The sequence below is a fragment of the Podarcis filfolensis genome (genome assembly GCF_964270895.1).
Source record: "Podarcis filfolensis genome assembly, chromosome: 4".
NCBI lineage: Eukaryota > Metazoa > Chordata > Lepidosauria > Squamata > Lacertidae > Podarcis > Podarcis filfolensis.
Window position 1 is genome coordinate 58,384,496 of NC_139607.1, and position 23,337 is coordinate 58,407,832.

The window sequence follows — 23,337 nt, forward strand, 5'->3', positions numbered from 1 at the left end:
AATCACGATTTTTATTTGACACATAGTGGAACTGCGGTTTCATCTTTATGTTCTGGGTGCAGGTTTAGGTAGGCAGCTAATGTGCTGCTGTAGGAACAAGGGATACACCCTTATTGTCAAGGCAACCAAAACCAATACTATTTTGCATTAGAATGTGCATTTCACTGCAAGAGTCTAGAGGTTGCATTCATTAAAAAAAAGAATGAATGAAAAATGAAAAGAAGCCCCATTTGTTTCAGTTGCTTTTATAGTGGAAACAAATGGGAATTAAAGTGAATGAAATGAAAATGACAGTTTGCTTAATTTCAAGTCATTTGTTTCTAGTTGCATGGATTTACCTTGGCTAGAGCTTTGTGTCCAGCTCACAAGGAGTTCTTAGGGATGGAGGAAGAGAAAGTGCAATGAAATTGTCAGATATCAATTGGGGCTTATAAAATGGAGGTATGTTGTCCCATCTGTCTGAAATGTGGAGGTCTGATGCGGGAATGGCTGCAAATTTCATGACATTTGGATGGAAAACACCAAAGTTCTAGGCAGCATAAGACTGGCTGGGTGTCCTGTTGAAATAAATGGGACAGAAAATGAACGAAAAACAAAAACAAATGAACTAATAACCCATGAAAAACAAAAGCAACATGAATGCGGTTCAGGCAAATGGAAAATGAAATAACTTTTTTAAAAAATGAAATCAAGTAGAAATAAAATAATAAAATAATATGAAATAATTTGTCCACCCTTACAAAAGACTGCTGAGCCAGTTGCCTCCTAATAGGAACTTGCCCCCAACTCCCCCTAAGAAAGACAGCAAATAGGATCAAACTAGGTATTCACTTAGTTCTTTGGAACCTATATTTGAGAGTTTTTCTAGTCATGAAATTTTTAGGAGGACGGAAGTTTGTCCTGATGCAAGAAGATGAGTGACTGTCCCTCATCTTTAAATCACCAAGTAAAAGCCATGGCAGCTCTCGACAGCGCTCATTCCCACTAGCTTAGCACAAATAGCCATGGAAGAACCAAGGAAATGCATGTCAAGAAAGAAAATAGAAGGAAAGCACTATTTTAAAGGTTTAAATTCTGACAGATACGTATGTTCTTTTGGCAAAGGGACTACAGTGTATGTGTTTTCAAAAGAGCTGAATATGCAGCTCAGCCTTTTCTAAATATATAAATGCAGAAAGGGGCAGTAGAATCCATGAGGTTCAGTGTCATCTTCCCTTGATGAAACGCCTTTAGGAACCCAGCCAAGATCCATGATGCATGACATATTACCCTAGCAGTATGTCAACAAGGCCTTCAAAATGCAAAGTACATCTGGGAAGTTATAGTTGTTTGAAAGAAGCTGGTAAGCTAAAAGGGGTTATGGACAATATCTTTTGTGTCATGAAGGCAAAGCAGAGCTTCTTTGTTTGACTTTCCAAATCTTATATGGGAGCAGAATAGTATGTTTGTCATATGTTTATATAAACATAGGATCTTTATGTAAACTCTAAGACAGAAATGGCATTGTATTCCACACAGTTTTACCTACTGTGAAATGCATTACAGACTGTGCTTTAGCATCAATTGGCAAACTCTCAGTCAAGAGACATGGTTAGGTTCACGTAATTTATAAGGGCCTTATGGAGTTGAGCTCTTTGCATAGTGCCTTCTTGCAAACCATTGATAATTCTATATCTCAGGCTTATTTTTCTAAAACTGCCAGATTTTAGGAAAATAAGTCCAAAATATGTTATGCTGAGTTTGTGTAAACAGAGGGATTGCTGACCACAAAGTGCTGCTGTGCCACTTTCGAATTCTGGGATTTGATTTTAGTGTTGGGGCTTCTAGGGAACAAAAACCCCATTTGGAAAGTTCTATGAACCAAGTCTATGAACCTAACTGACCAGAAAGGGCTGCATCTCAGCAATAGTAAGTTGTGGGTTGACATAGCAGGTGACACAGCAATTTCTACAAAGCAGCTCTTTATTTGTAAGCTGGAACAGAACTGACTGAGGAGCTCAGTCAGCCTGCTTATATAGAGCTCCAGAACAATTGTAACTGTTGCAACATTCTAGAATCATAGAATCATAGAATCATAGAATCATAGAGTTGGAAGAGACCACAAGGGCCATCGAGTCCAACCCCCTGCCAAGCAGGAAACACCATCAGAGCACTCCTGACATATGGTTGTCAAGCCTCTGCTTAAAGACCTCCAAAGAAGGAGACTCCACCACACTCCTTGGCAGCAAATTCCACTGTCGAACAGCTCTTACTGTCAGGAAGTTCTTCCTAATGTTTAGGTGGAATCTTCTTTCTTGTAATTTGGATCCATTGCTCCGTGTCCGCTTCTCTGGAGCAGCAGAAAACAACCTTTCTCCCTCCTCTATGTGACATCCTTTTATATATTTGAACATGGCTATCATATCACCCCTTAACCTCCGCTTCTCCAGGCTAAACATGCCCAGCTCCCTTAGCCGTTCCTCATAAGGCATCATTTCCAGGCCTTTGACCATTTTGGTTGCCCTCCTCTGGACACGTTCCAGTTTGTCAGTGTCCTTCTTGAACTGTGGTGCCCAGAACTGGACACAGTACTCCAGGTGAGGTCTAACCAGAGCAGAATACAGTGGCACTATTACTTCCCTTGATCTAGATGCTATACTCCTATTGATGCAGCCCAGAATTGCATTGGCTTTTTTAGCTGCCGCGTCACACTGTTGGCTCATGTCAAGTTTGTGGTCAACCAAGACTCCTAGATCCTTTTCACATGTACTGCTCTCAAGCCAGGTGTCACCCATCTTGTATTTGTGCCTCTCATTTTTTTTGCCCAAGTGCAATACTTTACATTTCTCCCTGTTAAAACTCATCTTGTTTGTTTTGGCCCAGTTCTCTAATCTGTCAAGGTCGTTTTGAAGTGTGATCCTGTCCTCTGGGGTGTTAGCCACCCCTCCCAGTTTGGTGTCATCTGCAAATTTGATCAGGATGCCCTTGAGTCCATCATCCAAGTCGTTGATAAAGATGTTGAACAAGACCGGGCCCAAGACAGAACCCTGTGGCACCCCACTAGTCACTCTTCTCCAGGATGAAGAGGAACCATTGATGAGCACCCTTTGGGTTCGGTCAGTCAGCCAGTTACAAATCCACTGAGTGGTAGCATAGTCAAGACCGCATTTTACCAGCTTCTTTACAAGAATATCATGGGGCACCTTGTCAAATGCCTTGCTGAAATCAAGGTAGGCTACATCCACTGCGTTCCCTTCATCTACCAGGCTTGTAATTCTGTCAAAAAACGAGATCAGGTTCGTCTGACATGACTTATTTTTCAGAAATCCATGCTGACTATTGGTGATCACAGCATTCCTTTCTAGGTGCTCACAGACTGTTTGCTTAATGATCTGCTCCAGAATCTTCCCTGGTATTGATGTCAGACTGACTGGGCGGTAATTATTTGGGTCCTCTCTTTTCCCCTTTTTGAAAATAGGGACAACATTTGCCCTCCTCCAGTCTGCCGGGACTTCGCCTGTTCTCCAGGAATTCTCAAAGATGACTGCCAGTGGTTCTGAAATCACATCTGCCAGTTCTTTTAATACTCTTGGATGCAGTTCATCTGGCCCTGGAGACTTGAATACATCTAGACTAGCCAAGTATTCTTGTACTATCTCCTTAGTTATTCTGGGCTGTGTTTCCTCTGCTGAATCATTTGCTCCAAATTCTTCAGGTCGGGCATTGTTTTCTTTATCAGAGAAGACTGAGGCAAAGAAGGCATTGAGGAGTTCAGCCCTTTCTGTGTCCCCTGTTTGCATTTCACCATCTTCTCCTCTGAGTGACCCCACTGTTTCTTTGTTCTTCCTTTTGCTACGAACATACCCATAAAAGCCTTTTTTGTTGCTTTTAACCTCTCTAGCAAGCCTGAGTTCATTCTGTGCTTTAGCTTTTCTGACTTTGTGTCTACACGTGCTGGCTATTTGTTTGAATTCCTCTTTGGTGGTTTCCCCCCTTTTCCATTTTTTGTACACATCCTTTTTTAATCTTAACTCAGTTAAAAGTTCTTTAGATAGCCACCCTGGCTTCTTTAGGCACCTTCCATGTTTCCGTCTCATTGGTATTGCCTGAAGTTGTGCTTTTACTATCTCCCTCTTAACAAACTCCCAGCCATCATGAACTCCCTTTCCTTTTAGTATTACTGTCCATGGGATCTCACCCAGCACTTCCCTAAGTTTTATGAAGTCGGCTTTCTTAAAGTCGAGAAATTGTGTCCTAGTATGCTTGGCTGCTCCTTTCCGCTGTATAGTAAACTTCAGAAGAGCATGATCACTCGCGCCTAATGATCCTTCCACTTCTACCCCACTAACCAGGTCATCAACATTGGTTAGGACCAGATCTAAAATGGCTGTTCCTCTTGTTGCTTCTCCCACTTTCTGGACAATGAAGTTGTCTGCAAGGCCAGTGAGGAATCTGTTTGACCTTATGCTCTTGGCTGAGTTTGACATCCAACAAATATCCGGGTAATTGAAGTCCCCCATTACTACTATCTCCCTTCCTTTTGCATGCTTGGCCATCTGTTCCAGGAAGGCATCATCTATGTCCTCCGTTTGGCTTGGGGATCTATAGTAAACTCCCACAATGAGGTCACTGTTATTCTTCTCTCCCTTAATTTTGACCCAAATGCTCTCACTTTGGCTTTGAGGTTCTAAATCTTGGATCTCTTCACAGGTATACACATCCCTGACATATAACGCCACTCCTCCTCCTTTCTTGTCTGGTCTGTTTCTCTGAAATAGATTGTATCCCTCCATTATTACATTCCAATCGTGGGACTTATCCCACCAGGTTTCAGTGATTCCTATTATGTCATATTTAGTTTGCTGCACCAAGAGCTCAAGCTCATCTTGTTTATTTCCCATGCTTTGCGCATTAGTGTACAGACATTGAAGTCCATTAATCATTCCCCCGTGTCTCTTATTTAAGGATTTTTTCCTCCCACCACTAGGTCTGCGTGCTGTTTGCTCCATTCGGTCTATGACATTTGGATGATCATCTTCATCAATTGATAGACTCCTACCTTCAGGAGCACTGTCTCCCTCCCCCACATTAGTCAGTTTAAAGCCCTCCTGATGAGGTTTCTGAGATTTTTTGCAAAAACATTCCTCCCAACCGTTGTGAGGTGCAGCCCATCGCTTGCCAGAAGTCCATCTTCAAGAAACTGCAGTCCGTGATCTAAGAATCCAAACCGTTCCTGTTTACACCATTTGCGAAGCCAGTTGTTCACTTCCACTATTTTTCCCTCTCTCCCTGGGCCACGTCGTTCAACTGGGAGGACAGATGAGATGACAATTTGTGCATTTAATTGCTTCAATTTCCTGCCCAGAGCCTCGTAATCTCTTTTGATCTTCTGGAGGCTATTGCTTGCAGTGTCATTGGTTCCCACATGAACCAAGAGGAAGGGGTATTTGTCAGTGGGTTTTATGATTCCTTGCAGTCGTTCAGTTACATCTTGGATCTTAGCCCCGGGGAGACAGCACACTTCCCGAGACATCTTGTCAGGCCCACAGATCACTGCTTCTGTTCCCCTCAGTAGGGAATCCCCTATCACCACTACACGCCTCCTCTTAGGTCTGTTCGGGGTTCTTCCGTGAGCTGTCTGTTCCAAGGTCGCCTGCACATTCCCTGAGGACTGACTTTGCTGCTCGTCTTCATATACCTGATCGACAGTAATGAGGGAGAGATCCTCAAATGGAGTCTGCTCTTCGTCTTCCATGCTAGGGGAGAGGACCTCAAAACGATTGTGTATTTCTAAACAATCAGAGCGAACCCTGGGCCTCCTACTTCTTTGAGTCACGTTTCTCCATATATCTGGCTCCTGTGTTGGTGAACTAGCCTCCTTCTCAGGGGAGTCCCCTGTCTCCTCCTTGGTGGAGACGGTGTGCTCTGTTGCTTCCAAGAAGAGCTCCAGCTCTCTAATTCTTTGGAGCGTAGCTACACGTTCCTCCAGTTGCTGGACTTTGTCTTTTAAGAGGGCAATCAACATGCAATTGCTGCAGGTAAAGCAGCCTGCAACCTTTGGCAAGATGGCAAACATTGCGCAGGAACCACAGGCGACTGCAGCTGTTCCCTCACCCTCCATCTTGAGAACGTGTCGTTGGAACGTTCTAAAACTATCCAATCACTGAACGTCACTTTCGATCCTTCATTTGCATACAAAACTATCCAATCACTGAACGTCACTTTCAATCCTTCATTTGCATAACTATCTACAGTATCCCCCTGCTGGCCCAGGGTAAGAACTTCAGTACATAACAGTAAGTGCACTCATCCCTCATACAAAACAACAATTTCCATTGGCTCAGTATTGTGTACATACCACCTTAGTTGTCCCATTTGTTGCCAGCTGCCAACCATGAAAAGGCACTGAGTAAGCAGAGTGGCTTCAGGGCCTGATTCGGATGAGAAGGGTGTTCATTAAAGGCTGTCATCAATGCATCGATGGTACCAAACTTTGAATCCATGCCCAGTTTTGAGCATTTTGACAATCTGCATCATGTACACATTGATATGACTGGCATTGTGTATACAGGGAATGACCACTTTGCATGCAACCAACCTACACACAACCGCTTTTGCGTGTACAGCTTTTTGCCCCTGAATGGGATGGGGCCGGAATGGGCGTATGCATGACCTGGCCTCCTGCTGAAAAAGTTTGCTGACCCCTGTTGTACTATCTGGAGAAATCCATCTCCTTTAGCTTTTTCAGGCATGAAGATGCGGTAATGTCTTGTCCTTGCCAGGCATATATACAACAGAGATAGGTCCCGAAGCACCAGCTAATCCCATAGTAACAAACACCTCATTGTCACTGGCAACAAAAGCTTTTGCAAGAACTAATAATAGAGCAGGATATAGTTTTGCCCAGCCATCTCTAGGTGCAGATCATCCACCATGGCTGTGATTGGGTTGACACAGGTTTAGGCTCCCTGCTGCTCTTCACAGGCTATAGTAGAGTAAATCTGACTGAAGCTAGAAGGGTCAGTTCTAGCTGAACTGTGACAAGGCAGGGACAGAGCCAAGCCAAGAGAGGCAGAAGCAGGGGTGGGCTCAGAGAACTGAGTCTGCTTGCCTTTTCACCCTGACTCCTTCTCTTGCCTGTGTAGGATTCTGATAGGAACATGTGGAGCTTTTATTTATTATTTATTTGATTGATGTTGAGAATGTTTACTCAGGGCACCATACAAAGGATGATTTAAAATAATTATAAAACCAAGTAAGCCACACAAGGAAGCAAAGCAGCTAGAATTTCATCGTAAGGTCAGAATTAAGTGAGTGAATCTAAATGACAGATGGAAAACTAGATCCAGCCAGCAGGACGGATGTTGAACTAACCCACCTCCACTTTGACAACTGGACAGGCCCTCCCAGCTGCCATTCTGCCAATCACCTGATGACACCATGACACCAGGAGATAGTACTTGTATTTCAAAGGAAAGAATAAGGAGCACACACTAAATGTGCCGTCAAGTGATCATTTTTCCCCCTTTTGCAGGCACCACTTAAACTGAAGCTGCCTCTGCAAAGGAAGAACCTTTCAATTCAAGGTAGGGGATGTAAGGGAAGAATCAGGAGTACACTCAAAATGCCCTCCCAATTCTTCCTTTACAGCCAAAAGTTGATGCCAAATCAAAAGGTGTCCATTTTGCTGCAAAGGTTTGCATTCGAAGTTTACTTTCCACTCTTCATCTTTTAGCCACAGCTTGAACTTGTCTATGCCTGATGTGATATATAATGTCAGGCCCAGGAAAAATAGGCATGGTTTGTCCAAATCAGTGGTTCTCACCACTGATCAAAGTAACCTTCAGCTGGTGCTAGATAGGACATGAGCTCCAGACCAGGGCACCACGACTGACAAGGCACTCTCTGCAAACACCACCCACATCATCTCTGACAGGAAGGAGACTCAGAGAAAGGCCTATTACATAGGAAAAAGACACCTATATACAGTTTTCATTCACTCCTCTAAGACACAAAAAGTGTCAGTCCTAAAACGTTTTTAGGCTGATTACCAATTTAACCAAAGCACTACAAAAGTTAGTATTGCAAGCTGCAGCTACCAAACTCTGTGCAAATCCATTAAATACTAATTTGAGAACAGTATTTATGATGAAAACAAGACTCTCCCCACCCCCCTAGGATTTCATAGTTATTTGATGCAATGTCGCTACAGTAGCTGGAGGTTGCTGACTGCTAGGACAGAATTGTTAAGTCCTCCTGATTACAGGTTTTTTATGTTATTACCAACCACTCAGTCTTGTATTTGAGAGCCAAATTCATCTTGGATGTAACCTAGTTTGAAATGAATGAAAGCTCCTGGCCCATTAAGTTTAGCCTGTGATAAAGTCAAGGGCAAAAGGATATTCTTATGCAAAGTAGCATCAATGCAGATATGCCACTAATCGCTGTGGATTAGGAGGAGGATATCCATGTCCTCATAACACCTTCATGCTGATCTTTCTCTCTTTCTCATTTTTCTCAACACAAGTATAAGGATTTATTCCTTCCCCAGAGAAGACACAGTGCTATCTGTTAATGAAGCAACAGAGCATCATTAAAGGTGCAAATCTCTTATTATTTTGGAGATGGTGATTTGATAAAAGTGTTGTTATGCACAATGTCATATTAAAGGTGTTCATTTTGCTTCTCCAGACCCTATCAAAACCTATTAGCAAATTGGCTTCCAGTGCTGGGTACAGCAAGATCAGCCTAGCCATGCCAAAAGCTGATAATTCAAACTGAATTTAGGCACACACCTGATAGTTTGATCATGAAATCAGTAGCCCCCTTCATAGGTTAATTGCATGGCGGCAACTCCACATGATTAAGAGGAAGCAGGGCTGTGCCTTTGGGGTCATTCCTGATGTCCCAAATCTTCCTGGCCCTGACCCAAACATCCACACACTGAGAAAAGACAGTGTAGAAACATGTTCTGGAATGCTGCATGATCAGGGCTGCAGAATACACAAAGGCAGCTTCTGTGGTGCCACTTTAAGACTGATTCAGTAGGAAGATTCAGTAGGAAGAATATAAGACAGAGGCCAAATTCATATGGGAGATTCTGGGTGGCTTCAAAAAGACTGCCACTGGAGCTAGACTCATATGAACATACACAATTGCAAGCTGGAAGTCAATTTCATTGGGCAAAGTGCGGCTGAAGTAAACATGCATAGGAGCAAGCAGTTCAGATCTCTGATTTGTAAAAATTGAAGTGCCAAGCACAGAGGAGGCACAGAACAAAAAAGCACTTTGGATTCAAAGTACTAAATAGACTAATAATAAAGACAGCACCTTGGCATATTTTCAATCCTTATGCCTCATGGTATGTGTAGCTGTGATGGGACACAAAGCAACTGCGCTGTCAATACTTCAGTAGCCTGTTAAAGGCAAATGTGGCAAATCATTCCTGCTAAGCTGCCTGACAGCTGCAATCCCATTATGAGACTATTGCTACATATCATGTGCGCAGGTTTGCTTGGACGTAGATGCCTTGATGTTTATTGAGATACCATAAGCATAGTGCTGAAAGGTATACAAATGTCTCCTTCAGTCTTTATTCCTGGGAAATACAACCCCTTTGTGCAATGGCCACTTTGTTAAAACACTAATGGGGTCTGTTGCCAGGCTAGTAGCACTCTCTGAACTCATTGCTCTAGTATAACATACAGAGTTGACATATAAGATGGAGGAAATGCAAAATACAACTTTGCCATGTTGACTGCTGGTTTACTGGTGCATTGGCCAATTAACAGCTCTTTCACCTTACTTCCATGAATATTTACAACCAGAAAAGCAACAGACAGATCACCTCGCATGCTCTGCAATTCCATTCCAAACCAAAATCTGTTTGATATCAACTTACCTGCTATTTTTTTTTTTTTTTTTTTATAATATATTTATTGAAGTTTTCAAATAAAGCATATATTAGATAAGCACAACTTATCATTGTCCATTTAACATCTCTCAATTGTTACATGGGACTCCCCCACACCTCCCGCATACACTTACATCATTATTAAATTAATTTCAAACAAATTATCATTTAACTCATCTTAATTAATAATCTTAATTTGGTTTGACATATAATTCAGCCTTAAATCTAATTTAATGGTAGACAATTGTCTGCACTGGCATCCAATTCAACACTCAACCAAATTACAATATTTTTGTAAATAAATCTTAAATTTCCTCCAGTCTTCTTCCATCCTTTCTTCTCCCTGGTCTCGAATTCTGCCGGTCATCTCGGCTAATTGCATATAGTCCATCAGTTGCATCTGCCATTCTTCCACAGTGGGTAGCTCCTGAGTTTTCCAATTCTTGGCAATTAATATTCTTGCTGCTGTTGTTGCGTACAAAAAGAATGTTCTGTCCTTTTTTAACACACTCTGGCCGACAATACCCAGGAGAAAGGCCTCTGGTTTCTTAGTAAAGGTGTATTTAAACACCTTTTTTAATTCATTATATATCTTCTCCCAAAAGGCCTTCACTCTAGGGCAGGTCCACCAGAGGTGAAAAAATGTTCCTTCATTTTCCTTACATTTCCAACATTTGCTATCAGACGAATGGTATATTTTAGCCAGTTTAACAGGGGTCATGTACCATCTATACATCATTTTCATCACATTTTCCTTCAACGCATTACATGCAGTGAAGTTCAGCCCAGAGGTCCACAACCTTTCCCAATCTTCAAACATAATATTATACCCAATATCCTGCGCCCATTTTATCATTGTTGATTTTACCATTTCGTCATGTGTGTTCCATTTCAGCAGCAAGTTATACATTCTTGAAAGTACCTTAGTCTTAGGTTCTAGCAGTTCAGTTTCTAACTTTGACTTTTCCACTTGGAATCCTAACTTTTTGTCATTTTTAAACACTTCTTTAATCTGAGCATAGTGTAACCAGTCTCGCACTTTGTCTCTCATCTTTTCTAAACTCTGCAATTTCCAGTTGTCACCATCCTTTTCTATTATCTCCCAATATTTTGGCCAGTTGGCCTCCATATTGGCTCTTTTCCGAGCCTTAGCCTCCAGGGGTGACAGCCACCTCGGAGTTTTATTCTCCAGTAGGTCTTTATATTTTGTCCAGACATTAAAAACTGATTTTCTGACAATATGGTTCTTGAAGGCCTTATTTATCTTAGCTTTATCATACCATAAATATGCATGCCATCCAAACGCATTATTAAAACCTTCCAAATCCAAGACATCCGTATCTTCAAGAAGTAACCAATCTTTCAACCAGCAGAAAGCTGCAGCTTCATAATCAACTTACCTGCTATTAAGAAGAGATATATTACTCTGAAACTCAAGTGAAATGTCACAGTTCAATGATTAACTGATAATATATATTGAATTCAGTTAACATATACTGAATTCGGTTGCTGGGTGTATGCTTAAGCATATTTAAACAGAGCTTATGTGAAATAGCTCTGTCTTTATGCAATTATAAATGGAGATGCAGAAGTAGATTATGATTTTATTGCATTTCCTCACTTAATCATAATGTTCTGAGTTAAGGTACATTGCAACTGGGAATGCAACTATTGGGTAAAAACTAGGTTATGTTTCTCTTCCATATGTGAGAATATGCATAAAAGATAATCATTTTGCTAAATGGATGTAAATTAAGAGCAGTATAGATTACAGTTACTGTAAAAATAGGTTAAGATATTTCTACCACACTCTTGCTTCTAAATAAGCATACAATTTACAGTCATACCTTGTGTTACGTTTGCTTTCAGGTTACGAATGTGGCAAACCCAGAAGTGTTTACGTCCGGGTTTGCCCCGCGCACATGCTCAGAAACGATTTGCACGCTTTGCGCATGCGCAGAAGCACTCTATCGTGCTTCGCGCACGTGCAGTAGTGGCACTCTACTTACAGACTTTTTGGGGTGCAAACGGCACCCTGAAATGGATCGCATTTGTAAGTAGAGGTACCACTGTAGTTATTAAATTAAAGGCTGACTACATGTTACAGACCAACATGCTGAGCCAAGTCCAGACTACAATGTTTTAAATACACAAGCCTCTTTCCTTTCCCTTTTTTTCTTCCTCAGCCCTGCTTTCCATCTTTCTGGTTCTACCAAAGCACATTATTTCATTTCATCCTTGGGTTTTACCTGCTGGCTGTGCCACCTATCTTTTGTGGATGTTTACAATAGCATCAGGAAAGTTGTAGCCATTTGATGAGATAACTTGGTCCTGTGTAGATTTCACTGACAGATGCATTCATGGGAACATTCAAGGTTCCTTAAAGTAAAACTGAAATTTATGTCGAGAGGCAGAAACATTTTGAAATTGCTCTTGCATACGCTCACACTTTCTCAGCTGGGAAAGGATTTTCAGGCTCCTAACATGCCAGAGACAGGTGGATATCCAATATAGCCGCATGCTGCAGCATCTGCTAATGGTTACAGATTACATTTAAAACAGCTATGCATCTGATAAGTACACTAAGTGTTGACAGGTATTCAGCTAAAGCAGACTGTACAATAATATGAAAAAGCAACACATTACACCCATGTTTTAATCTAAGATGCCACTTTAGAAAGGTTAAACATTATTAACAGATACAGACCTCATTTCACAGAATGCATTTTAAGGACAAGAGATCTAAGGGCCTGGTACACTGATCCACATCCATTCACTTGCAAAACAGTCACAATTGGAATGGCTCTGTTATATAAACATATGAAAGTTTCCAAGCAGGTCTAGAAACATATGTAATTTGTTTCCCAATGTTTCAGTTATTTCCTTTCACATAGAACACCAGCAGAATAACTACTGTTTGTGGCAAGGCATGGGGTTCCAACTTTGCATAACCTTTGCAATCATATGTTCCCCAGATTCATCTGCCAGTCATCAGTAAGAGTGGAACAAAATTCTACTACCACTGGAGTTTGGGCTGGTACTGTATATTCCAGCAAGCATAAATGAATTTCCAGAACATAGTTAAAATCGCCTGTTTGGCAGCAAGTTCTGGACCTAGCCTAGAAATAAACAGAAGCCCCCTGTGAAGGAAAAGAGGATTTTGCTTGCAAATTCCTGCCTTGAAGGACCTGGGGGCATGCCAGGTGAGGACTAGTGCAGTGCAGGCAATGCTTTCTTCTGGGGGTACTCAATGGTACAGAGTACCAGCACTTACCCCCCAAATGTTCAAAGCATGGCACTTACTGCAGCAACTTCATGGTGAGTATCAGCAGACACACACACAAAGAGAGAGAGGGGGGAGGGAGGGAGAAAGAAGCACTGGGTGAGTTACATATGACTAGACACTCTAACCCTACACTCATGTGTTCCAAGGCCGTCAGTGAAACAGTTGGTGCTGTTTTTATCAACACATCTTAACAGTATCTAAGGGCTTCACTGTGGAAGAGGTTGTGGAAATAATCTGCATTACATTCCTGAAGTGAACACTCCGACGATCTGCTGTAGTAGTGATGTCTTTTACAGCCCCTCTTCCCCCCAAAAAACCCCCAAAATAAAAGCATACTGGATGGCTTCGAGTATATGCAAAGGGTCTCAGTTCTGCTGAGTTCTGCCAATTTGTGTACACCCACAGTAAACTGTAGAAGCAATCCTGTCTTCTGCAATTCACACAGGTTTGGGTAGAATGGAACATTCCATTCTCTGTCAAAATGTCATAGAGTGGAACAGACTATTCTGTTCTCCCCTCATTCTCTAGGGGCAGGTCACATTTACAGGGTAGAATCTGCAGATGGGAAAGTAATGTGTTTAATTCTACCCTTAGGTTACCATTTTTTTTTCAAATAATCCGGCGAGACTTTTTTTTTTTTGAAAAGGGAAAAAAAGCTTATTAAAAAAGTTTGGCTTTTTGTTTTTTTAAGAAGTAATATCTTCTCTTCTGTAGTCTCCTCTGTCACGCAGCCTTCCTCTGAGCCCCGGCTTGCTCTCTTGGAGCACTAGCTGCCATGGAGTAGGCTCGGCTCAGGCCTGGGCTCGGCCACGTGTCCTTGCCCTCCCGGTGCACAGGATTGTTGTGGGGGTTAAATGAGGATGAGGGAGAACCATGTATGCCACCTTGTGCTCATTGGAGAGAAAAAAGTGGGATAAAAAGTGGGGTAAATAAAGTGTATATTGGTAGTTGTACCACTTCCACCCCACTTTCAGAATCCTATATCAAAACACAGTGAGCCCTTTCCTGATGTGAAGGCTACAAATGCCTTGCATCAAATTTCCACCAGACATCTTACTGGTACATGATGAAAAATGATAATGCTATATTTATAATCTCTGTGGTTTCTGCAAAATACAATTTCATTCCTGAGGACACATTTTTCACAGAAGGATTCTACCATTATCAGCTTCTCATATATTGCAGGAACTTACTTTCCACTTCAATTCTCCTTCATGCTTTCGAATGGGGGGGGGGGGTTAAGGCTGTAATATAGAGATACATGAGATGAGGCTTCCCAGGGCAGCCCACAGAGCAGGTTAGAGAACAATTTTTCTGATGAGGACTGTGTTCGTTCAAGGGTAATTTGTTGGGGTCCACATTGTTGGCAATGTGAAGGGCCACTGGTGGGTGCAGCCAACCCCGTTTCTCTTGTTCTCTTTCTGTCAGTCCATTATCTCTCTTTCTCCTTCCTTCTCTTCTGTCTCCATTGCCGATCACCAGACTGCTAGGGCAGGGACAGATCATTCTGACCTGCTCACCTGCAGAGAGCAGTGGTGGCACCGGGGGGGGGGGAATCTGGATGGGCACTGAAGGATCAAAGCATATTTCTAGGGGGGAGAGTTAGCTCTCTGGAATAAAGCCAACACTATATGTAAGTGACAGGATCCCAACAATGGAGGTGCAAGTGGGGTGGGAATCTCCTTGTTTGGGCTGGTGTTTGCCCCTCCCCAACCTCTGGCAGAGGGCTTTTGAAATTAGATTGAAGACCACACAAAATTAGTCAGAAGACCACATGCAGCCTTACAGTGCAGAATGTAGATGCCATCATGCTTAGGATGATATTTTATTCTCTGTTTTAAATGCACATTTTATATTTGACTTCCTTTAGTAATGTTTTATTTCGAAATGTTTAAGATAATATTTTAGTTTCCAGTTAAATATATTGCTTTGAATGTATACATCATATCTGACTTTCTTCAGCAATGTTTTATTATAGAGTCATAGAACCCCCTGCAATGCAGGAATCTCAACTAAAGCATCAATGACAAAGGGCCATCCAACCTCTGCTTAGAGTCCATAACTTCCTGAAGGAGTCCGTTCCACTATCAAACAGCACTTACTGTCAGAAACTTCTTCCTTTCTTGCAACTTGAATCAATTGGTTCAAGTCCTACCCACCAGAGCAGGAGAAAGCCAGCTTGCTCCATCCTCCATGGAACACCCCTTTAGGTATTTGAAAATGACCATCATAGCTCCTCTTCTCCAGGCTTTATCCAGTTTTATTGTATGTTTTAATGTAAGCTGTAAACCACTTGGAGATTTATTTGCTTAAAAATATAAACGGCTATAGAAATGAAATGAATGATACCGGTAATTATAATCAGATGACAAAACAAACCTTCTGGGGGAAAAGGGTGTTACCTTGTAAGAGGGTCACTCTGAAATTAAGTTTACTTTTGGCCCAAGCTGATCAGTGGTATAAGCAACCTAATCGGGACGGAAGAAAAATGTTTCTCAATAATGCCAGTAGGATAACTGAGAAGATGCCAAGGATGTTGAAGGTCTCTGAAAAGGTTAGAAGTTCAGTGCTTCATTGCTCCAATGCGGGAAACTACTAAACTCATCACCACAATGGGGAAGACAAAAGCCATTTCACTGCAGCAAGCCCAACAGGCGGCGCTCTACAGAAATATGGGACAATTTCCCTAGAAGAGCAAGCAAAAATGGTAGAACCTCTTGCATTGAATGGGGCTGCACTGTTGTGCCATGGTCACTATATTTGGCCCTGAAGAATCATGATTTCCTATTTGTTGAGAGCCAGAGGATGCTTATGCATGTGATAAATCTCACTATATTCAATGGGCCTTATTCGCTAGTAAGCAAGTCTAGGATTGCAGACTTAAACCTTCATATTATCTTTGCTGTGACCCTATTTTAGCTTAACAGAAAAGGTTTTCCTAATTTGACTATTAATCTTGGTGCCAGACTGATGTATTCTTTCTCTCGAGTCCTTTAATTTAGCCACAACAAAATGCGCATGTAGGATATTCACTTATGTGTCAGAAGTAATATATATTAATCGCTGCGGTTGTCTGCTTTAGGGCACAGAATTTGTAAAACTCTTACTGGCTGCTCATCCTGGTTGTCTAATATCTTTGAGAAGAGTGACCCTGCATTCCTTTAAAGTCACAGAGAATTGTGGTTAAAGGTCACGGGAGATTTAGGATGTCACTATGTGTATGCTGGTTAACCATGCTCCAGCTCTGTATAAACAGCTTATTGTTTAAGCTCCCTGTCCCTAGCCTTATTTCTAGCACAGCAGAGTCATATAAGGGCATACAATTGTTGCACCAATTACTCATTGTCCTTAGATAATTCTGGTGGCGCTTCCTCATGCCATCTTGTGTGCAGTTGCTAAACTACACCTTGGGCTATTTGCTTTCACATCCAGTCCCAAGGGGACTGATTCATGCGGATGCAGATTCACAGGGGGCGGGGATGATAATTTTTTAAACCAAGCATAAGCCCATGTGGATGAACAGCGAAGAGATGGTATGTCCTTTCTCTCTCAATTTGCTTGATTGGTTTGTAGCTTATTTCAAGCCAACTGCAATAACGCATCTTGTCTTGGACAAGACTGGCTGATTAGCTTCTGGATGTGATAACTGGATAATTCCTTGGGCATTTCCTTCCCCTTAGAAAATTCAGTTTAGAATGATGGGTTCCTCTGAGTTGTCTGGTAAAGAAAGCCCGTCATTCTTTGGCTTTGATGGAACTCTTATCAGCAGGTGACAAAGGCACTACTCATCAAAGCTCCTTGTCAAATCTGTTCTTCAAAATCACTTGTCAGTCTTTCCAGCCTTTCCCAAGCTATCCAAGGGTTGGCTGACTTCCTATTCATACTGAAGGTCCTCTGACCTATCTTGAAGTTTGTCTACTTCTTGGCAATCTTCTCTGCAAATATCAGCTCTCTCTCCTTCTCTCTTGCCCGTCTCTCTGTCCCTTGATTCAAGGCTTGTTGATAAAAATATTGTTGAAGCAAAATATCTCTTGCCATATGATTTTAACCATCTTGTAGTCCTTGAACTCTTCTTACACTTTATACAGCAGCAGAAATGTACAAAACTTTATTTATTGATATGTTGCCTTTGGGGGCGTAGCCCACCCAAGATGGCTCATGGTATCTTAAAAACACAATAAATCCTCTGAACTAAAATAACCAGAACTAACAATGGCAGCAACATTAACAATTATTTAAAAGACTAGTTACATAAGCTGCGTAAAATTCGAGGATGTGTAAAACTCAGTAAACAGCAAGAAGCCATTTTATTTGCACTGTGTGGGCTGCAGTAGCTCTTGCGCAGTGGGAACCCATGTGGGAAAGTTGAAATAATCGTACTAAAAGAATATTCAATATCCTTTGTCTTAAGTCACACTATAGCAATGTACAATTTAGTGAAGGACTGTAGTTCATCCATTTTGCATGCAGATGGTCCCACGTTCAAGCTCCAGCATTTCTACCAGAGTGCCTGCCTGTCAGTGTAGATAACAGTGAGTTAGATGGACCACTGGTCTGACACAGTATAAGGGAGGTTCCTATAGCCCAGGGGTAAATTGGCAAAATAGGGAATTAAGTATAGAACAGTAAAGTGTTGATTGTGGTATTCTGTGCCCTATATGGTCTGGAGCTGGGGTGCCTGAAGGATTCTCTTCCCCACATAAGCCTTTCAGAAAATAAGATTTTAGGCATTCTCTGGGTGTTCACTATCTGCTGAGCGGATGACTACCAGAAACAAGGCTTTCTCAATGCTGGAACCCAAATTATGGCATCTCTCTCTAAACTGGTGTACTGTACTTGGCACCTTAAGTCTTTTGAGATAAGTCTGTCTTCTTCATTAAGTCTTTAAAATGTCACCTGATTTGTCTTGTTATAGTATTAGCTACTATTTATTTTCTTTTCAGTTTAACAGAACTTGCTTGTTATTTGATTGTTTTTAGGATACTTGTTACTTTTTTATTGTTGTTTATATCTATATCTCTATCTATCTATCTATCTATCTGCAGGTGTGTTTGCCATTTTTTATTTAATGTGATGAGACATTTATATGCACCATATTTTAATGGGTTTTCAGACATTCTATGCTGGGTATGAATGTGGTATCAGAAAACCTTTGGAGCTATTCCACTGCAATAAATGGGGTGACTTCAGAGTAAGTGGTCTGAAAGCTTCAACCTCAGATATTTCCATGCATTTCATAGCAATGAAACTGCAGAATGGCTAATTGAAAATATCTTTGAAGAGTGATAAAAAAACCAGGAGCTTCCATCTAATTGTCTCGGCTGGAGAACATTTTCCTATTAGGTAGAGTGAATTCGGATTCCCTTGCCGCCACCTCAGCTTTTAGTGAATAATAAAAGACACCAGTCACTGGACCCATCAACAAAAATTATTTAGAAAGCCATGAATGGTGTCTCCTTCAATACTTGGGCAGAGCCAAGACAATTTTGCTGTTGTGTACAGACTTGAAAAATGTGATGTGACTAGTAATTAGCATGCATTCATATAACAACTAGCTGGATTACTCATCAGGAGTGCAGTATTATGTTGCATAAACTGCACAAAAGAGAAAGAGACTCTTAATGAATTTTGGCTGAGTAGAGCTATGTGCAGTGATGTTCAAAACATTTTGGATCCTTGCCAACTGATATAGAAGAATATGTCTAAAAGATTAAGAAGCAATTTGACCAATCCTCCTGCTGATCATAGAGCTGCCCATTGTTTCAACATTACCCCCCACAAAAAAAAATCTTAAAACCAATATTGATTAATCTGATTTTCCCAGAAAGCTAGCCTGTGGTCAAGCTCAACCAATAATTTTTCAATGTAGTCAAAGAAGCGAACAGTTTAAGCTTTAAAACACTCCCTCATTCTCATTAAAGAGCTTGCTATTCTTTCTGATCCTCATAATTTTGCTATGAGGAAATATTTGAATGGAATGCATTTTATTAAAATAATCTGTAATTCTTACTATTGAGAAAGATCAGGTGTTAGTTAAAAGTAGGTTTTATACATCACACATTGCAAAACATAAGCAGTGGATCCCTCTGGACAGTGGAAAGAAGTCATGATGAGAGTGTTCAAATTTAATTCCATGCACACCAGGAGAGGCATAATTATGGCCTCAGTGTCACTAGTGAAATTGTGCCCAATCCCAATCATTACTTGGTGGTTTCTCTGACACTTATTTCCAACACCACTAAAATCCCACCTCTGTCCTTTCACTTCTTATGACAGCCAGCCCGCCTCCTTGCTAGGACAGCCTCCAAAGAAGTACAGGATTTTTTTGGAGAGATGGCATGAAATTCCCTTCCAGAAAGAATGCAAAGAGGAGGTACTGGTTCTCAGAAGTTCCACCTAAGAAGACTTGATTACAACTCAACATGTTTCAGAACACAGGTTCCTCTGGCAATGTGACGTGGTTAATTCCCTTCCAGCTCCAAATGTCTGCAATGACCACTGAAATTTCACCTCATGGAAAATTCAGTTTGGCTGTTCCTCCTCAAATATCCAAGGCATTTTCAAACCACAGAACTAAAAGAATTTCCATGAGACCTGTGACATTTCTCAAAGCAGTCTTCAGATTGTCACTAGCGCATACTCAGAGTAAAATTTTGAAGCAGAAGTTCCTCTTCAGATGAAATATACAAGGGTTGTTGGCAGAACTGGATAAAGCTGGCAAAAATTCTTACAGGGGTTTCATGTGTCTGTACAGATGGTAAGTGAGGTTGTTTGGTGGCGTGAGTGGCAGTATCCTAAGAAACTATTTCACAAGCTGCTCTATACTAATTGATTGGTGTATTACGTACTGAGAAAGAGGGCATGTTATGCACCAAACAACTATTCATACTTGTTTTATTAGGTATTGCATCAATTTGGTTCATTGGAAGATTGAAAAGTGACCTGATGATGTTAGCCAGTGGAACAAACTCAGACAAAATGTGATCTCATTGCTCACAAGAGGCTGTTTATTGAAGAACAAGTTAACATACAGCTGTATAGGAATATGAAAGTAACCACTAGAACATGCTAAAGGGGGAGTTTTAGCTGTAACCCATATTAATGGGAGTCACTATTTAACTCTATAATTCCCCATTATTTCACTCATGTTGTAGTTAAATTTATTATATTGCATTTGTAAATAAATAAATAAAGTTAGAGGCCACAAGTGAGGTAAGTATTGTACCTCCTTGTTCCTCTCTGAATTAGGTATGATAGCACAAGCTTTGCATATACTTTGGCTACGAAAGATTTAGATCAATAAATTGCTTACTCATCAGTCCTACTCATAAGGATTTATACTTTGTATAAATATCTGCTGTTCACATCAAGAAATTTAAAATCTGACCTTGCCTTACTTTCCAACCTTGACTTTTGAGCATCAAGGCCAGACACTGAATCATTACCATTTAAGTTTGTACCCTTGACATTCCACTAGTAATTGATCTCATCTCTCCATTATTATGTTAAGCCTATATGGATTTAGAAGCTTGAGATTCTTTCTTAATTGACCTCAGCTCCCCCCTACCAAAAAAGTAAGATTACTCAAGACTGACATGGGTAGTTCATAATTTATCTGAATTTAAATGATGGACTTATGTATGAAGGCTGGGTTTTTGAGACATAGTGAAAGCCATACTTATTCTTCTGCCCTGCATGTGTATATATATATCACAGAGCATTTTCTCAATTCCAGATGTTTATTTAACCACATCCATATAGTACATAACAATGAATGTGTTATACTTTGCATAATACAACACCGACACATTTGGCGATGGTAACCTTTTCCAATTACTCCCAGCTCAGTTTGTTTAGCTGTTGTCCTGCCCCAAACTATATGGTTGTGGTGTCATACCTCAGGTGCCCACATTCACTAATATACTACTTACATCCTAATCCTGACTACTCAATCGTATACCAACTCATACATACCGCTCAACCATCCCGAATTGAGCAGGACATCTCAGAATTACAGAAGCCATCCTGTTTTTTGGTCCAGCACTCTGGCGGTAGTCAGCTGGTTCATTCCAGACCAAAAGACGCTTGTTTTTTGGTCTCATGATCTTGTGTGAATCAGCTCTCTCACACCAGAGCGCTGGACCAAAAGACATTGGCTCCCATGGGACCATGGAACCAAAAAATAAGTATCCTGATTTTGATAAGCAAGATGTTGGAGAGTATGCTCATAGACTTCAGTAGTTCAAAAGAACTTTGCTACTGGTCCCATATTGACCTTTCTTAAGACTTTCATGCATAAGGCAAGGCCTGGTTTTGTTTTAAAGCCCTCCAGCCAGCCAGGTTATTGATGAGATTGCTCAGTTCTCAGGAGGATCAATAGCCATGGATATATATTCACAGTGAATCTTTTTCACATTTTGTCTCTCACATGCAGTTGCAACCATGACCTCAGAGCAGCTACTGAAACCACAAAATGACAAGCCAAAACATCCTCCAGTGATTCTGCCTTAAGATGCTCTGTCTCTATGAATTAACAGCTGAGTAGTTTCACCTGCATGGGAGAAACAGCATCAACTCCAGTTAGTATTCTCCTTTGAATATACACTGACCTTTCTTGTCAGGAAATGCCTTTCTTGGGAACAGATTCTTCACAACTATTTATGCTGGAATCAGTGGGATAATCCTGAAGATGCTATTCAGCATGACTGAGGAGGACATTTGTTAGAGACCATTTCACTTCTCTGCAGCAATAATGAACCAGCGTTCAAAGGCTCAGCCATGCAATCCAAAGTGAACTGAGCAAGATGGTGCAGCTTTGAATGATACAGACACACACACACGATCATATCTGAAATCTGTGTAGTTCAGTGTATAGAATCACATAATGGAAAATCAGCACCTACTTTGGCCAGTGAATGCTCTCCATTCACTTGCAATAACTACCACAATTTATTTCAGGCATCATCATGTCTCTATACCAATATAAAGCAGGGATGGGGAACTTGTGGCTCTCCAGATGTTGATGGACTCCAACTCCCTTGACCCTTCACCGTACTAGGGCTGATGGGAATTGAATTTCACTAACATCTGGAGGGCCACGTGTTCCCCATCCCTGTTTTATATTGATTTGGAGACATGTTAGCCACTTCAGCCACCTTGTGAACTGCCCTGAGACCTGTGGGTATAGGACAGTAAATAAATCAACAACAACAACAAGAACATTCTGTGGCTAGAGATGTTGTTATTGTTTAGTCGTGTCCGACTCTTCGTGACCCCATGGACCAGAGCACTCCAGGCACTCCTGTCTTCCACTGCCTCCCGCAGTTTGGTCAAACTCATGCTGGTAGCTTTGAGAACACTGTCCAACCATCTCGTCCTCTGTCGTCCCCTTCTCCTTGTGCCCTCAATCTTTCCCAACATCAGGGTCTTTTCCAGGGAGTCTTCTCTTCTCATGAGGTGGCCAAAGTATTGGAGCCTCAGCTTCAGGATCTGTCCTTCCAGTGAGCACTCAGGGCTGATTTCCTTAAGAATGGAGAGGTTTGATCTTCTTGCAGTCCATGGGACTCTCAAGAGTCTCCTCCAACACCATAATTCAAAAGCATCAATTCTTTGGCAATGAGCCTTCTTTATGGTCCAGCTCTCACTTCCATACATCACTACTGGGCTAGAGATATTCATACCCAAAGAGGGGTAGCCTTTATTTAGGGCTGGTTCTGCCACTGCTTTTACAAACATCCCTCATATTTTGTAATCATGTTTGGGAGCTCAAGGCTGAAACTACTCATATGAAAGTGTAGCCAGTGAATCCATGAGGATCCAAGGTTCATGCAGAGCAGATAATTTGAGAAAGGGAGCCAAGCTACAGACTCCAGGTCAGGTTACACATGTAATATAGACAAGTTATTAAGCAACATGGAAACACAAACCAATTTTATCCCTCTCTGTCTCTCGTCAAGATATGTTCTTCAATGAGATGAGAACCAGACCGACACACTGCTCTCTCTCTCTCTCTTTCTCCTGCTGTGGTAGCACTTGTTGGACTAATATCATACTACTCTGGACAAGCCAACAGAGCAGGCAGGCAGGCTCTGGGCTAGGCTGTCAACAGTGGACTCACCTGAGGATAGCAGCAGGATATTACTGCCCTCATCAGAGTGGC

General features: G+C 41.4%; 1 long non-coding RNA gene across 2 annotated transcripts in view; it reads right to left on the bottom strand.

Annotated features, from left to right (window-relative positions):
* Positions 1-229: 229 nt before the first annotated feature.
* Positions 230-23,337, bottom strand: part of LOC310761657 — a 51,720-nt gene continuing 28,612 nt past the window's right edge. Inside the window, exons 1-2 of one of the 2 annotated variants that reach the window (XR_014547641.1) lie at positions 13,515-13,570; positions 230-557 (exon numbers count right to left, since the gene is read on the bottom strand). This is a non-coding gene — a long non-coding RNA (uncharacterized lncRNA). Of the gene's footprint in view, positions 558-13,514; positions 13,571-23,337 lie in introns of those variants that run through there. The other variant, XR_014547640.1, reaches the window with a different exon arrangement.